This window comes from Natator depressus, chromosome 7 (assembly GCF_965152275.1).
Source record: "Natator depressus isolate rNatDep1 chromosome 7, rNatDep2.hap1, whole genome shotgun sequence".
NCBI lineage: Eukaryota > Metazoa > Chordata > Testudines > Cheloniidae > Natator > Natator depressus.
In genome coordinates, this window is record NC_134240.1 from 10,484,723 (window position 1) to 10,503,533 (window position 18,811).

The window sequence follows — 18,811 nt, forward strand, 5'->3', positions numbered from 1 at the left end:
CCATCCCCGTAAATGGACAGTAATTAATTACAGAAGAAACACTGGAGCCAAGAAAATAGGTTTCCCTGCAGCAAACAAAAATTAAATCCAATTTGAGCAAACAATAGCTGTGTGCGAGCTATTGTTAATAATAAACAAAACAACTCCTGTATTCTTTGTCAAAATACTGTGGGCAAAATCCTGACCCATTGAAGTCAACGACAAAACTCCTATTGACTTCAATGGGGCCACGGTTTCAGTGCATGAATGGGGTGTTTTAGAGCAGATTTCCGCAAAGTTACTTTACAGATTGTCTTGCTGTCTTAGGGCCCAATTCTGCCACCATGACACTGAGTGGCACCCTCCTGCCCAAGTAATGCCATCCAGTTCAGAGTAAAGGATGGCTCATTGTAATGCTGGCACCAACACTGCAGAGCTGTAGTCCCCGAGTCAAGACAGCTTCCTTTTAAAAAGGACAGAATTTAAGCACACCCTTCATTTTTTGGTTGTCTGGGAGCGGGAAAGTGGGGAAATAAAAACTAAAACCCCAGAATTGATAAGTGAAAAATATTGGGGGGAAAAAAGGAAATACTAAAACATCTTTCAACCCTGAAAAAAAAAAAAAGCAACTTCAAAATTGTGAACGATTTCATCACATTGTTTTTCAGCCAGCTTTACTTCGAAAGTTATTCCATTGAGTGCAATAAAACCTCAGAGTTACGTACCGACCAGCCAAACACACACAATCATTTTGAACCTGAAGTATGTGATCAGGCAGCAGAGACCAAAAAAAGCAAACACATCACAGTCCTGTGTGAAATGCAAACGACTACAAAATAAATGAAAAGTTTAAAAAAAGATTTGACAAGGGAAGGAAATTGCTTCTCTGTTTGTTTCATTTAAATTCAGATGGTTAAAAGCAGCATTTGTCTTTTGCACTGTAAAGTTGTAAAGCTGTATGAAGTCAATGTTCAGTTATAAACTTTTGAAGAACAACCATAACATTTTGTTCAGTTACAAACATTTCAGAGTTCCGAACAACCTCCATTCCCGAGGTGTTCATAGCTCTGAGGTTCTCCTGTAACTCGGGTCAGCCATGTTACAGGCTACAGTGCAATATTTCCAGCATGTGGGGTGAATATAACCCAAAGGGTCTGGACTGACAATTCAGCACAATTTAGGTCCTGTTAACTATGTGTGTCTGCCTGATGAGCAGAATGTTGGGAAGAGTCAGCAACCTTTTCGATACAATATACAAGTTAAAACTTTCACAGTGCTACACCATCCCAGGAAAGTGACGTTACTGCTATATTGCTTCTCTAAACATCTTTCCCCATAGGGAGTGCCTGTCTGTGTGCAAAAATAATACAAATGTCTTATCCAATTTAAAAATATTTTCCATACGTTCTCTCTCTTAAACTTACAGACATAACCACTAGCAGTTCCAAGACAAATATTTAAAGAGATAGTAATCTAACTGCCCTGTCTTTCAAAACAATTTCTCCAATTTGTGGGCCCAGATCCTCACGTCTAACTGCCTGCCTGCACAAACCAAGAAGTTAAATGTACAAATCGTTCTGTTTGCACATGTGAAATTGGGCAGAGAGTCGCGCCTGCTTTAAAAATGTTGCTCTAAAATAATTGTATTCCTTGCCTGACAATTTCCTCTGTGATGCTGGCATCATCAATACCAGGGGGAGAATATCAGTTCCACCGCCCGTCTAGATTTAACAACTCTAGTCCCAGGAGTCTTATTTCAGCTCTAGTGAAACAACAAGAGTTGGCACTTAATAAATATCTAATCATTAATTAGTGCACACAAACACCCTGTGGGAGAGGGAATATGGTTTAGTCTGAGAAATTGGATGACTTGCTCAAGGCCAGATAAATCACTGGATTAGAATGCCGGAGTCCTGACTCACAGTCCCACGTGCAGCCCATTAGACCAGTGGTTCTCCATGATATTTATTCATATCACATATTTATTCATATCACATTTATTCATGATATCCACAACCACAAGAGAGAGGAGTTTTCAGCCAAAGACCACGCAGTCTGAAAAAGTAACTGACATTTGTCAAAAATAGATTTTTCCAAGGAACAGTCAACGATGCTTTTTAAAAGCAAATATGATAGGAACTCATTTGTTAGGGTACCGATTTCTCTGGTAACCCAATGCTGCACGTGGTGACACCAGGGTCCTGCCAGGGCTGTGGTGGTGCAATGCCCCAGCAGCAATGGTTGAACTTGCCACTTGACCTAAAATTAAACAGATATTTAAAAAAATGAAATGTGAGAATTTTTCCCCCTTCTCATAAAAGATTCTCATTGAAATTTAGAGCATTTCAAAGTTTTCATCCTGCTCGGCCCAAAAGCCAGACACGGTAGGTCCCTGGTCCAAGATACCCTGGTTGGCACATGCATGATGAAAATTATTCAGAAGAATAATGATCATATACGGAAAGAGAAGAGCACACAGCTCCGGGCAGCATGTGAGTACGTGCCTAACCAAGCAAGGACAGTGTGGACCTTTGTTGCCCTCCATTAGCTACATACAGCTAATGGATTTAGGCCCAGGTCCACAAAGGTACTTAGGCACTTTACCCACAGATGTATATGCCTAAATCCTTATTAAGTGCCACTGCAATCAGTAAAACCCCTGCTCGGCTGCTGCCAAAACCTGTAGGTGCTTAAATTCACTCAAGCCAAAGTTTTTGTGGTAAGTTTCCCCAGGTGCCAGTTTCCGCCTCTGAGCGTGTGCAGTGCTGCCTTCCTCTCGGCATCCGGACAGCTATCTCCCACCTAAGTCCCAGAGCAATCTGTGCGCCGGGGGAAGACAGGCATTCCTCTGCCTAAATTGCATGCAGGACCCAATCCAGTGGGCGTGCTCAGACGCCCCCTAACTCCATACAAAATGGCTGGGCAGGGGGAGGAGGAGAGAGCAGCCCTAGGGTTGCCAACTTTCTGATTGCAGAAAACTGAACACCCTTGCTTGGCCCTGCCCCTTCCCCGAGCCCCCGCCCCGCTGCTTCCCCCTCCCTCCGTCACTCGCTGCCCTCCACCCTCACTCATTTTCACCAGGTGGGAACAGAGGGTTGTGGTGAAGGAGGAGGTGAGGGCTCCGGCTGGGGGTGTGGAATCTGGGATGGGGACAGGGATGAGGTGTTTGGGGTGCAGGAGTGGGCTCTGGGCTTGGGGGTGGGGCTAAAGGGTTCAGAGTGTGGGAGGGGGGCTCCAGACAGGGGCAGGGATTTGGGGGTGTTGAGGGCTCTAGCTGGGGGTGCAGGCTCTGGGGTGGGGATGGCGATGAAATGTTTGGGGTGCAGGAGGGGCCTCCGGGCTAGGGCAAAGGGATTCGGAGTGCGGGAGAGGGTGCGGGGTCAGGAAGGGAGTTTGGGTGTGGGAGGGGACTCAGGGCTGGGGCAGGAGTTTGGATTGTGGGAGGGGGTATGGGCTCCAGGCAGCACTTACCTCAGGCAGCTCCTGGAAGCGGTGCACATGTCTCTCCAGCTCCTAGGCACAGGGGCAGCCAGGGGGCTCTGTGTGCTGCCCCCGTCCATAGGCGCCACCCCCGCAGCTCCCATTGGCCACAGTTCCCAGCCAATAGGAGCTGCGGGGCCAGCACTCTGGGTGGCACCTGTGCCATGGGCAGGGGCAGTACGCGCAGGGCCGTCCTTACCCATATGCAAAGTATGCAGTTGCGTAGGGCACGAGGAAATTTGGGGCATCAAATTTCCTGGTGCCCTACGCAGCTGCATGCTGCTCCAGCCCCTGCTCCACCTCTTCCCCAGGGCCCCCACCCCTGCTCCACCCCCCCACCCCCAAAGCCCCCGCCCCTGCTCCGCCCCCACTCCTGAGGACTCCAGAAGCGGTCGGGCCTGCACTCACCGGTAAGTAGAGCAACCTGGCCCCAGCCTGCTCCGCTCCTCTGGCTCCCAGCCATGCCGCTGGCAAGTGCTGGGGGTAGGTTCCCCGCTGTCCCCCAAGCCTGGGAGCGAGAGGAGCAGAACCTGGGGCCGGGTCACTTCAATTCGGACTGCGTAGAGCACCAAAATAGCTAGGGACGGCCCTGAGTACACGGATCCCCTAGGCACAAAGGTGGTCGGGGAACTGGAGGGACATGCTGGCCACTTCCAGGAGCTGGCTGCTGCAGCCAACTGGACTTTTACTAGCCCGGTCAACTGTGCTGACCAGAGCCTCCAGGTCAGTCGAAAACTGGATGCCTGGCAACCCTAAGCAGCCCTCCTGTGTAAATTTGGGACTAGTGGTTATAGCACTTATCCAGGAAGCAGGAGACACTCTTCTCCCCCTGTAAGTCCTCCTCTGGCTGATGAGAAGGAGTTTGAACAGGGGTCTCTCACCTCTCTAACCATGGGGCTGTTATTTAAGATCTCACATGATGTTCTTTGCTGTCAGGCAGGTATTCCACAAAAACAACCTGGCTGATTAACTGGAAGGAGTTCCAGGGAGGATTTGCAATAACCCTTTTAAAGCTCTCTCAGTGATCGATAACTGGTACACCTAGACCATGTAAATGACAAGCCAGGTGCTCTTTTACTAGCCCATTTATGGGAGGCAGCAGGTACAGGGGCCACTCTTTGTTTTCATCAGGCTGCTGGTTCCTTGCAGAGGAATGAATCCTATCTTGATTGTACAGGGATTGTACTAGCATCACTATTTCAGTAAAGCAATCACACCCTTAACTGGCAAAACCACCCTCATGTGGACACACCTCTACCGGCAGAAAGGTACTTACACGGGAGTAACCGATCCTAATGCATTTCAGGGTAAAAGCTATCCCAGTATATGAAACATTCATACTGGTATAACTGTGTCCACATCAGGGATTGTACGAGCATCACTATTTCAGTAAAACAATCACACCCCTAACTGGAATAGTTACACCAGTACAAAGTCTGTAGCCTCGGCCTCCACGTTCAAGTCATTTCAAGAGATTAATTTTCACTCTCATTGAAAATGAGGACGACTTAACGCCAAACCTAGTCGTACGACAGTGGTTCCCACACCATGATCAGGAGGAGACAACTCCATGCACTTGCCGGTCGTCGGTGGAGTTACTGGTGACCTGATTTATTGCAAAGATGAGCCGGCATGCCCAGAAAAGCAACTGCAAAAAAACAGAACAAGACAGCCTAGATGCCTTCACTAGACGCTGCTGCTCCAGCAGGGTGGGGGTGGGGGGGAGTAGAAACAGGGTTTGCCCTTGAAGCCCTGAGCTACCAATGAGAGGGATGTTTGGAGGAGAAAGAGAAGGGCCAGGCAGCATGTGCAGAGGGGGAGTAAGGAAGTTAAGTGACAGAGAAACATATGCTGGGGAAGAGGAGGACTAGGCATCAGGGAAGCATTAGCAAGTGCGGAGGATGAGAAGGGGAGCAGGTGGCAGGGAAGCAAGTGCCAGGGAGCAGAGGGAGAGAGGAAGAGGACAGATGGGAGGAAGAAAGAAAAGCAGGAGCAAAGCAGGCAGGATGATTAACCGAATCAAGTGCCTTTAAGTCAGCTCCAAATGCATGGAATACTTCCCCACCATGTTCCCACAGGGATGTTATACTATTGTGGGGCAGGAGCAAGCGAGGACAGCTCTCCAGTAACACATTGTCTGCACAGGGGGTAAGGTTGAACACCATCTGACATGCTAACTGGGAGGAGCATTTCACAGCTGGCTGCAGGTTAGAGCTGTGTGGGAGGGCCTGCTGGTAGCTCCCACCTCTGTCAGCTACACAATTTACTTACCCTGTGCATAACCCCAGGCAGCAGCAGGGCCTGTGGCAAAGGCTGCACGTTCAGTTTTGAGAGCTCTTCTTACACTGTTCTCCGTACAGTGCTCTGGCCACTTTGTCCTCTGGTAGGAAGAATCGCAGTGGGGGTTAGACAGAGTCCCACTGTACTCAGCTGGGAGATTTAGAGAATGGTGGAAAGCAGTGTCCTGTTAAACTCAGAGCAGTGAGCACTTCAGTCCTGTATGGATCCTTCTCTTGAACCCTCCTTCACCGGGTTAAAAAGGAGTAGCCCTGATCCTGACAGGTGGTGCTGATTGGGTCTGAATCAGGTGGTGCAGAGATGAGTCAAGAGGCTTCCAGGTTAACTGGATTAGGAGATTTTCTTCTATGGCATTCCAGAGTAGTGGTATATTCCTGATGGGATCTATGACCCTTATTACAGGAACAGGATACAACAGAAAGGTTGACTTCTTTGCAAAGAGAGAGCCAGGGTTCAGCTTGACAGCAAGATGATGTTGCTTCCTTTGGTGTTATTGATTTAGACTGCCCTGAGATCTTGCAGTCAGACAATCTATTTGAGGTACTTATATGGCTGCCATCACCATAGTGTCTGAATGCCTCAGTCTTTCATGTATTTATTCTCACACCACCAATGCAAGGTAGGGAAGTGCTGTTCATCGTTTCAGAGGTGGGAAACTGAGGCACGGTGGGCACAGCTAAATTGCAGCTGGGAGGTGTGATTCCCAGCACCGGTAGACAGACTGAAGCCAGCATGCTAAAAATGCTGCAGCACTGGTGACAGCGCAGGTCCACTGCCTGAGCTCAGATCCAGCAGACAGGTAGGTTTGGACTCAGGCAGCTAGCCCAGGTCACCCAGGCTGCTGCATTAGCACGCTGGCTCGAGCCGGTCTCCCCAGCCTGGGAATCATATCTCCCAGCCACAGTGTAGGCTAAGCTCCAGGCTCCCATTGGCTTCAGTGGGCATTAGGATTTTAAATACCTTTGAGGAGCTGGGCCTAAGTGAGTTGCCCAAGGTCCCACAGGAAGTCTGTGGCAAAGCTGGCACCCCAACCACGGGACCATCCTGCTCTCCGCCCCCCCCCCCCCGAAAATCCTGGCCTAATCCCAGCAATACATATCCGTGGTAAGAGGAATCAGTATTTTGTGGGCTCTAATTTAATAAGGCAGATGTTATTCAGCTGCTCCTGGAAGGGGTGTGTAACTTTGGAAAGTTCCCGAGGGTTTGTCTTCACTGCCACATCAGCTTGAGCTATAAATTGAGTTTTGCCCCAACCTGATGCCCATTCTCCCCCCCCCCCACATAAGTCAAAGGGTCTGTCTACACGGCAACAACACACCCACAGCTGGCACACCTCATCTGACTCAGGGGCTATGAAACTGCAATGCAGACATCCAGGTTCAGGCTGGATCCCGGGCTCTGGGACCCTCCAGCCCAAGCTCGGACTTCTGTGCTGCCATTTTAAAGCCTCATGAGCCCAGGACCCGGGCCAGTTGCATGTGTTTTATTGCAGAGTAGACTTGCCCTCACTTGAGTGTACAGCACCTAGCACCTTGGAGTCCTGGTCCAGAAGTGCGCACTCATTTTGGGTGCCCCCTACTCGAGAGCCAGGGCTTATCTGCCTGTGGGGCTGAGCACCTGCAGCTCCTGTGGACATGAGCTGGATTTGTCGATTAGATGCTTGGCACCTCTGAAAATTGGACCTCTTTCAGATGCCTCCCATTTGGGTACCCAAACATAGAAGCATCCAAAAATTGAATGAACATTTCTGAAACTGTGACCCTAAATAGTTACACTGGTGCTAGGGAAGCTACTAGCTTGATATTAAATTGGGGAGCGTAGGCTGATACAAACTATGCCCCTGACCCTTCAATAGAATTCACTCATAGGGAGCCAAACCTGTATGAAGCTTTACTGAAGTCAATGGGGCCCTGCCTGAGCAAAAGGAACCATGCTAGTCGACCCCTTTTGCAGGACTGGGCCATGCATTAAAGTATATTTTAGCTCCCCTCCCCACAACACCAAGCAATCCATCACACAGAAGTGTGGTGCTGTAAGTTGGGGATGTGCCAAATCATTGACTGAGGTTTTGGATCTGTACCAGCAGGCCTGAGAATCTTTGCAGGCTCCCTGATAATGTAGGAGTTTCAGAGTCATTTGCCACCTGCCACATATTCTAACTGACCCAGGCCTGTTTAGTGCAATTTTGAATCCCTACAGGCACCTGAACCCTGTAATGACTTAGACCTTTGTGCCTCAGTTTTCTTACTTGTAAAATGGGGACAATATTTATCCCTTTCCAAGTGCTTTGAGGTCTACGGATGAAAAATGCCCTATGGGAGCTGGGTGTTATCATTAATAGAACAGTGCTTCCCTACGGGATTTCAAGACAAACCTGTCTCCTGCAGTGGGAGATTTCCAAGTTCCTGCCATCTCAGATGATTTCCCTGGGCATCCTCAATCCTGGGAATGCAGCCAAAGGCATCCTCATGTGATTCCAGAGATGCTGCCTGCAACAGGGTGAAAGCTGTCAGTGCCTATGGTGTGTACAGCGGGTAGGGCTTTGCCCATCCCCTGCAACTTTGTATTAATGCTGCGCTGTTAGAAGCCAGTTGGCTTTTGTTTTTTTAACCGTTCAGCCTCTGCTATGGTATTTCCAGGCTGTGCCAGCCACAAGCAGGAATGGTCCTCCCTGTCCAGCAGCTGTCACGGGATGTAGCAATAAAGGGGGAGCGCCACATACTGTGTGCTGAAGCTCATGGCCTCAGCTCTTTGTCCGCTGGGAGGAGCTGAAAGGTGTAGCCACAGAGGGATCTGGCAGGCTGTTCATATTTCCAAGCCCTTTGAGGAGTTAACACACACAAGCCACACAGACGCTTGGCCACTGTCTTGGTGGCAGGTGCCTGGGCTGGCAGAAGCACAGAGGTGCTGCACTAAAGCATCAAGACAATGAAAATGAACCTTTCACTTCTGCATTGGTGGGCTTCAGCAACGTGGAAGCAAAGGAAGGCTGCAGTGTGGCTTAGTTCCTGGATGCTCTGTTTTAAGTGCTTTCCTCAAGACAATGGCAGTGTATCAGAAAAGAACGACCAGGCCTGGTGAGGGCATCCTGAGCTATGGGGTGTTGTTTTATATGGGGCAGCTATCACTTGTAAACAGGGCTGGATTACCCAATAGGCAGACTAAGCACGTGCTTAGGGCACCAGCAAAGCAGGGGGCACCAAAAAAGAGAGATTTTTTTTGGAAAAAATTTGATATTTGATATTTCAAAAAAAGCATTGAAGTAGTCATCATGGGAAAAATCAGAACTTTGTTAGACTTCTTTACACTCTACTACACACTCTTCTCCCATTTTTCTGTTCTCTTTTTTATTACTTATCCCCACCTAAACCAGGGGGGCATCCTACTAACATAGATTGAAATAATGAGAGGAAATCAGATCCTGTCATGTATTGCAATAAATTTATGTTTTATTATTGATATATTCTTCTGAGTTATACGTACTTGATCAGTTTTTTTCTTATATATATATATATATATATATATATATATATATATATATATATATATACACACACACATACATATACACACATACACACACACATAGTGTACATTGTGTAATTTGTTGTTTTTTTTTTAAGTTCAGATAACTGAGATAAGGGGCAGGGTGAAACGTAACCAACTAAGTGGAGCATAGAAATGTAAACTGGTGGAAGAAAAGAAACAAAAAACTAGTGAAATTTTCCAAAATCGTCCAAAGCTGACATCATTTTTCAAAGCGAATCCATCAGAAGCAACATCTTCTCACTGTAGCACAGACATCATTCCAAAACCTGCAGGTGTTTCACAGTCTGACCCTTCTTCTATTGGTGAAACAAACACCATGCCAGAACATGTGGATGTGTCAGAGACTGTAACTGATCATCCTACTCCTGGTGGTAAAACAGACTTTGTTCTAGAAGGTGTGGATGTGTCAGAGACTGAACCTGCTCATGCTGTAAATAATAGGAGAAAAGATCCTGGTATATGGGTTGATTTCAGTACCGATGATGTAGCTTACTGGATAGACTGTGGACCAAATGACTGTCAGCACCACACTGGGCTATTTGAGAAATCACGTTGGACTTTTACCAAAGGCAGGCAAACAAGATATTGTCCACAAAAAATATTTTTTGGCATGAAAGCGAATGGTGAGAAATACACTCGAGAATGGCTACTGTATTCACCATCAACAGGGTCTGTGTACTGTTTTGTTTGCAAACTTTTTCCATATAATCCTTCAACATTCCGGTTTGCTGCAGATGGATTTAGTGACTGTTTTAATTGAACAACATGAAAATAGCACTACTCACGGAGATTCAGTGTTGACATTTAAATCGAAGACAGGGCTTTGGATTGACACAAAAATTGGAAGAACAAATGAAAGGAGAGCGTGTTATAGCTGTTATTCAAACATTAGCTGAACGTGGTCTGCCTTTCCGGGGATCAAATGACACATTTGGATCATTGCAGAATGGAAATTTCTTGGGATTGTTGGAGCTTGTGACTCAGTTTGACCCATTTTTAGCAGGCCATATCTCAAAATATGGGAATGCTGGCAAAGGTAACCCATCATTACTTATCCAAGACAATACGTGATGAACTCATTGGTCTAATGCGTGACAAAGTTCGTTCAGCTATTGTGGATGAAGTAAGTACTGCTGCGTACTTCAGTTTATCTGTCGACTCTACACCTGATCTTTCACATATTGATCAGTTGAGTATTGTACTAAGATATGTGATTCCCACAGATGGAAAACCAGTTGAACGATTTATAACATTCCTCAATTTGAAAAGCCACACTGGTGACGAAATGGCAAATCAAGTACTGCATTATCTGTGCCAAGCTTGCAAAATAGATTTCTCAAAGTGCAGAGGTCAATCTTACGACAACGCTGCCACCACGTCAGGGCGCTATCAAGGAACGCAGAAGAAGCTTTTAGAACAGAACAAATATGCCATATTCATACCATGTGCTGCACACTCTCTCCATCTTGTTGGCCGCAGTGCTGTTGATTGTTGTCCGGCGGCAGTAAGTTTTTTCTCAACAGTCCAGTTACTTTATACATTTTTCTCTGCCTCAACAAACCGATGGGCAGTTCTTAAAACATACTTGGGCAATGATCGTGTGTTGAAATCTCTTTCTAATACTTGCTGGGAGGCACACGCAGTGGCAACAGGTGCAATTCTGGAGTCCTACTCAAAAATTGTGGATGCATTAGAAAGTACAGCTGAAGACCAATCACAAAAGGGAGAAACTATATGAGTGGCAGAAAACATTGCAAACAAGATGCAAGAACTAGAGTTTGTGTTCATGTTGACCATGTGGAATGAAATTTTACAACACTTTGACCACACAAGTCAAGCTCTCCAAGAAAAAGAATTGGATTTGAAAACACATGCAGACCTCTGTCAATAATTAGCAGACCACTTACACACTTTGAGGAATGATTTCGAAAGATGTGAAGACATATCAAAAGATATCTTGCCTAATACTAACTACAAAGAAACCCAGTCCTGCAAGCGAATCAGGAAAAAACAAGCAAATGATAGCAGTGCAACAGAAACAGCATTGAATCCTAGAGACAAATTTCGCTTATCTACTTACTACGCTATAATCGATACACTTGAAGCTCATATGAAGAGGAGAGGTGAAGTGTACAAAGAAGTATCAAGTAGATTTTCTTTTCTAAACTATATGGACTTATCTGATGAACAATATTCACAAGGCTCCCAAAAGCTAGTTGAGTCATACCCTGTTGACTTGAACATGAATCTCTGTGGAGAAGTATGGCAGTTCCACGGTTATATGTGCACAAAGTTTAATGAAACAGGAAAAATGAAATTCAGTCACATTGATCTTCATGACACAATACTGAAAGATGGAATACAACGTGTATTTCCAAATGTAGAGATTGCACTATGTATTTTTCTAACATTGATGATTACTAACCGCTCTGGAGGACGCTCTTTTTCTCAGCTGAAAAGAATAAAAAACCCTTAGAGAACAACAGTGTGTCAGGACAGACTTGATTCACTTTTTCTATTGTGTATGGAAGCGGACATGCTTCGTTGAGTCAGCTTCAATGAACTCATCCAGAATTTTGCAATCAGAAAATCTAGAAAGAAGCTATTTTAATTTCAGCATACATGTAAGTTGTGTGTCATTTTGAAAAATAAAATTTTATTTTACAGTATAGTATTGTTTTTATTTTGAATTACATATGTGGGTGGGGGGCACCATAATCTTTTTATTGTTTAGGGCCTCTAAAGGTCTTAATCCGGCCCTGCTTGTAAAACTAACCACTGTTTTGATGCGGCACACGGACGTCGAGATTTTTTTTTTTTCAACTACGAAGCATTCCTAGGACCTTGGCCCTGGCTTGTAAACCTGGTGGTGAGTGATCTCTGTAGGAAAGAATGCCCCACTACATTATACAAATTGTTTGATATGCTGGTTACACAGATTCACAACCCAAGAGTAAGTGGATTCAGCCCCTCCCTACTGATAACCCTGCCTTTCCTTGCAGACTAGGAGCATAAACATTCTCCAGGCCGCCTTGCGTTTCAACCTGTGGTCCGCAAACCGCTTGGGGTCCGCAGACTAGGTCTAAGATTTCAAAGGGGTCCGCATCTCCATTCAAAAATATTAGGGGTTTGTAAATAAAAAAAAGAGGCTGGAAACCACTGGTCTAGTGCCATTAATATTGTGACTCTCCTGTTCCCATACAAATTACTCAGTCTGCAGAAGCCGGTATTAAAAAACAGACAGCACAACATTTGAGAGAGAGTTGACTTGGAGGAGACAAGTCTCAGTATGCAGCAGTGTCCTGTTTAAATCCATGATAACTGCAGATGTGTAGGGCCTCCTGTTGAAGAAAATGTAATGTGCTTTACAAGTTTCATACAGGAATCACTTCACCTGGGTTTGAGCCTAGAGATGAGTAAAATGTTTCATAGCGCAAAACACTGCACAACACTTCAGTGCGAAGTGGGTGAGAAAACTCTCTCCACCACTGAGTTTACACAGGGTAAGCAAAAAGCAGTTATTCAGACTGAAATCTGGCTAGAACACCAGGGCTAACATCATTAAATTTGCAAAAGATCGGTCAGGATTTTTTGAACAAGGGGAATACATCCCTCAGTATTAACATCTGATGGCGCAAATAGCTCCGCAGAGTCACTTATAGTGCCTTCTAGCACCATGCTGGGACACACGGTTAAGGAGAAATACTTACTGTCTACAACTTCCTGCAATCCCCTGGATAAAAGACTGGCAGCCAAGTACTGCCTTGGCTTGATTTTGTTTAGTTTGTGAGATCTGATAATAGCCAGAGGCAGTACTGGCTGCAGGTACCATGGCATAACAAGGCTACCAAGGTGAGCCAGTTGGTAATAATACTGCTCATCGAGACATTAGTGAACAAAGAGGTTAACTGATATCAGTTGATGGAGGAAGAATAACTTGTTCAAGAAATTCAAAACCCAAGAACCATTTAAAATGCTGAGAAGAATCCATATCGAAAGCTCTTGCTCCAACAGCGGGAGAAGGGGAATTCGTGGTCAAATAATATTGCTGAAAAAGTATACATAAAACAGACACAGCTAGATACATTTACGGGGAGGGAGGATTAAAGGATAAGTGACAAGCGGGGAGTTGAGGTTTTGAGGCAAAGTGGCCTTTTCCTGCCTCTTCATTCTTAGGTCTTCACCGATTTCATCAAATAAGTGGTGTTCAGTAAACTGCTCCTTATTTATTACAGTAGAATCCTGTTAAGTAGGCTTCCCCAGAAGACAGCGTTTCAGCCCCATGAAGTGAAACTTACAATTAACAGTCACCATAGTAGCAGTAATGCTGCTGTCTAGAGCGCTGAAGAGTCCCCTCAGAGAGACCCAGGAAGCTGGGCGGAAGCACGACCAGAGACACAGCTTAGAGCCTGGCCACTGGCACATGGCTCGGTGGGCCAGCAGCCAATAAAGCTGTGAAAACAACAGCTGTATAAGACAGCCAGGTAGCCAGCAATCCTCATTCTGCACATATCCCCGCAGAGGAGGATTCAAAGCTGATAGAGGAGCCCGGTCAGAACAAGCGTGAGACAAACACCAAAAATCCCACCTATCACTAAAGCATTCAGCAGGACGCTCATCAGCTTTAAACGCCGCCACTAAGAACCAGCTCTGCCGGGCCTCCCTCGGTCCTCTGGAAAAAGCCTACTACTATTATTTATTGTTTGTATTATCGTAGCACCTGCGGCCCCAGTCAGAGACCTGGACCCCTTTGTGCCAGGTGCTGAACAAACAGAACAAAAAGACAGTCTGTGTGTACAAGAGACAACAGATGGCTACAGACAGATGGGCGACTACAAGGAAACCCTGAGACCAGATTGTCTACAGTAGTCAGGACAGACACGGGGTGGGGGAGGAGCTGTAACAAGCAGAGTGAACAATGTGATGGCAGCAAGTGTCATGGGAGTCCAGAATTTTCCGGGGGTGGGTGGGGTTTACTTAGGAGGGGATCAGCTAAATGGAAAGAAGAGAGAAGTGAAGAGTGGATGGGGGGTAGGGTAGAGAAGAAGAGGGTAGGAGGGGCAGATGTAGAGTGAAGCTGAGGTGAAGAGATGAGGGAGGGTTGGAGCAAATTGTCCATCAGCACAGGGCAGAGAAAGTCTGAAATTCCAACAGCTCTGCCCTGAATGCCCAGAGGCGTGGTATCCAGTAATCCCTGCTTTGGCTGCTCCTGTTCCTACGGGTTGGAGTTTACGCAGATTTCCCAGTTACCTCGAGCGTAACGCAGAGGGACTTCTTGAGCTGCTCACGCATCACTAATGGTCAACGGGCAAGCTCTAGAGCAGGTGAGAGCCTGGACAGCTTCTCAAGAAGGGCCAACCTTCCAAGTCCCTGCCACCACCCATTCCTGGGGCAACTACCACAACTGATTATACTTAAAAATCATCATCCAAGGCTGTTCCTCTCACCCCTCTTCCTCTGTTCTCCTCACTGCAGCTCCTTCGCCTTCCCGCCCACTTGCTCTGCTTCAGCAGCAGGCCACAGGCCCTTCCCTTGCTCTCTCCCACACCCCTGCGCTCCGCAGCATGCCAGCAGGAGATCCGTGCTTCTGTTCCCTCTGCACACGGCAGTGCATTCCCCCCTCAGAACACTGATCCACCTGGCTTCCTTTCCCTGCCTTATGCATGTGGTTCCACACTTCTCCAGCCAGTGTAACTACTCCCTAGCTAAGCTCTTCTCTTCCTCCCACCCCTGCAGAGATTGCTCAGCTCCTGGGTTTCTCTTCCGTTGGAGGCTGCTGTGGTAACTTCTTACTCAGATGGTAAGAACAGTTCCCAGAGAAGGCAACTTGTCATCACCTCCTGACAATAGCAGCAACTCCTTTGCTTTTGTTTTTTTCCCTTCCTCCCTTTCGAGAATATTTATAGACGATCTCTGGTGCTATTAATACTTAGCTGATCTATCAGAATTGGCAATTCGTTTTACTAGGAATTTGTTCATGGTCTATTTTGAGATTCTTTTGAAGAGTCTGGGGTTATTTTACAGCACTGCACTGTTCATTTAATCGTGTTCAATGAAGCTCAACTCTAGGTACAATAAGAAAAATACTTACGACACTTATGGAGTGTCCACTTTTCTGAACATTACTGTAACATATTTCAGAAAACATCAGACAGGTCAGTCTGAACTAAAGACCAATTGACTCAAATTCTGGAAGCTCGCTCGACTGAGGCCTGGTTTACACTACAGCGTTAGGTCTACATAAGGCAGCTTATGTCAACTTAATTATGGCAGTGTACACACTACAGCCTTGCTCTCCCCGATGTAAGTGACTTACTACACTGACATAACTGCAGCTCCACGAGAGGCGTAGGGCTTATGTTGGCTTAGTTAGGGTGATTCAGGGTCTGTGGAGACACTGCGTTACTTACTTTCGATGGTGGCTGTCATTCTGGTCAATTTCACGTCTCCAGCATGGAGCCGTGAAATTGACAAGTGGGGCCGTCACCAGGGTGGGTGGGGGGCTCCAGCTAGAGCCTGACTGCCCCCGGGCTCCCCGTTGCTGGCCGTGCTGTACCTGCTCCACTCCTCACTCGGAGCCCAGCTTCCTTCTGAGCCCCAGCTCCCCACTCCCAGCTCCACTGGTGCCTGAGCTCCCCTATCTGGCTTGCGCCTCCCAGCTGGGCTGCTGCCCGGAGGCTCTCTGCTTGGATCCCCAATTGCTGCCCAGAGTATCTCCACTCCCTGCAGAGAGCCTGGGTGCTGCCTGGAGGCTCATGGCTCCCCACTGGAAGCCCCCCGGACTCCAGGCAGGGAGCTCCCCACCGTGAGCCTGGCGGGGCAGCCAGGCTCCTGGCAGCAGGGAGCCGAGAGCCCAGGGCCAGCAGGGCTCCCGGAGGCAGGGAGCTGAGAGGGGAAGCTGAGCTCCCATCTAAGAGGGGCAATGTGGGGGGCTGAAAGTCAGTGGAAGCGCTCCTAGTGAGGACATGTGCCACGGACAGAATAGGGTAGTGTGGGCATCAACCACTATAGTAATTGCTGCAGTGGTTGTAAGTCGACCTACCACAGGTTGACTTAAGTTTCTAGTGTAGACATGCCCCGAGCATTGCAAGCATAAAAATATACATAAAATGAACATCAGTGTTGTCACGTAGACTTACATTATGGATTTTGATCCAACCCTAATTTTAATTTATAGACACGCAATTTAATGAATTGGAGCCTAAGCACTACATTTTAGAATGAAAGGATCCTTATTAATTTCAGCCCGGGAACCAAAGTTACCCTGTGGATGTTATGGAAGTTATATATAGGGTTTATTAAAATCAGAAAGAAATGTGAATGAATGAAAGTGGAAAGGATACTGACGGTGGGGATGAAATATTAAAAAACATGGAAATTTATAGTTAATGATTAAGCCTGTTCTAATTAGTAAAAACAGGAAGTAGTATACCCACTTCCTCCCAGCAGTATGCCCAATATTCAGCTATGCTGGACAAACCGAAGATATATTATGCTGCTTGCAGGATAGCTGAATGTCTAACTTCCACATAGCTTCCAACTCATGCTAGCTCAGAGACTCAATGCAATTCCCTAAGTAGAAGCATTGTGCTAGGCTGGCAGTGTTCAATTGCATTATCTTGCAAACACTAATTAGTGTTGTCTCATTGAAATCAATGCACATATGTACTGTATAGAATAAGCACTATGCAGGACTGAACCCTATTTTACCAGTTTATGCAGGACTGAACCCTAATTTATCAATTTATTTAACCTTGTATTAAATAACCCGACGAATTATAATATTATAATTATATTATATTATTTAAGTAACAATAAGAATTTTTGCTACAAATCACAAATCAAGCAGGAAAAAACCCAAAGCTGGTAAGTAAGCAGGAAATCATATACTAGGCCATTATATAGTGGGCATTCAGAACAATGCAATCTCTAATAAATTTCACACAAATAAGACACAAATGAGTACACTTCAGAGGGAGAGAAAGGTACATTTCTTCTGCCAGTCAATGCATTTTCAGCACAGCCTCAAAATTCAGTACTAGAATAACGTTGCTAACTACTTTCTTTTTAGGATGGAAAAACAAATAAGAATTGCAAGCACACTTAGGGACTGACATCAAAGGGAGTCTTTCCACTGACTTCAGTGGACTCTGGATAGCCCATATGGAGATATGAGATAAGGTGGGCAGAAGTAGGCCAAAATACGGACCTGTGACAATGTCTCTTGCACAATGTGTATGATTTCCAGCACATTGTAAGGAGAGTGATCACTTTAGATAAGCTATTACCAGCAGGAGAGTGGGGTGGGGGGGAGAGAAAACCTTTTGTAGTGGTAAACACCCATTTTTTCATGCTTTGTGTGTATAAAAAGATCTTCTATACTTTCCATAGTATGCATCCGATGAAGTGAGCTGTAGCTCACGAAAGCTTATGCTCAAATAAATTGGTTAGTTTCTAAGGTGCCACAAGTCCTCCTTTTCTTTTTATTGTAAGTTAAATATTGAATTTTAAAATTTCTGAAACAAATTTAAAGATTTCAGACAGATATGGGGTAACCAAGAGAATTCAACTTAATGGAAGGAAATCCTTGAAATTTGTAACTAGGCTTTAGAATAGCACAGGTGTTAAAGCTCATTTAGACAAACAGTAACTAGTAAATTTCATATTCTGAGACACTGAGACAATGCGAACTGTAAAATATCAAGTCATTAACATAAGCACAAAGTCTCTCTGCTTTTATTTCAGATCAAACTACATGCAAAGTTTAATAGCACATATAAAGAAATACAAGTCTTTCAAAATAAAAAAAATCCTAAAATCAGATTTACTACTGAAAATACGAGACAGTTCTGATAAAGATTAATCAAACATTCCCTTTCTTCATATGTTAACAAAAATATATATATATATTTGAATTTTTAAAAATATTTTGATGTATGTTCAGGATTAGATGTACAGTTTCTTGGAGACTAATTTTCATCTGACTATATCTAGTTTAAGAAAGCAGTTCTAGTAACACAATCTCAGAAAGCAATTATTGAAGCGAGTCTTGATTTTAGAAAAATTTTGTTTAATAAACCTCATTAACTGCACAATTATAATTCATAAATACAGATGAAGTAAAAAAATTCAAAGGGAATTTTTAATTTATAAGTGTAATTAATTCCAATGGTTGCCTCTTAATATACTAAATATGTGGAAATCAGTGCAATCTGAACAATTTCCAAACAAACACACCAATCCAGTAATACTCAGTGGAGTATACATTCATTTTTACTTTGAAGCTTCCTTTAGTAAAAAGAACTAACTCAATAAATCTTTGGTACTATAATAAAACATACTGAAACCTCCAATAATTAATATAGACAAAAACACACTTGGAGTTTAACATTGTAAATATTCACATTCATGCTGTAAAATGTTAATCAACTTCATTTTTCTAAATTAAGAACAACCTCACTTAAGGTGCCACCATAGCTTGAAACTAAATACAGTGGGGGTTATC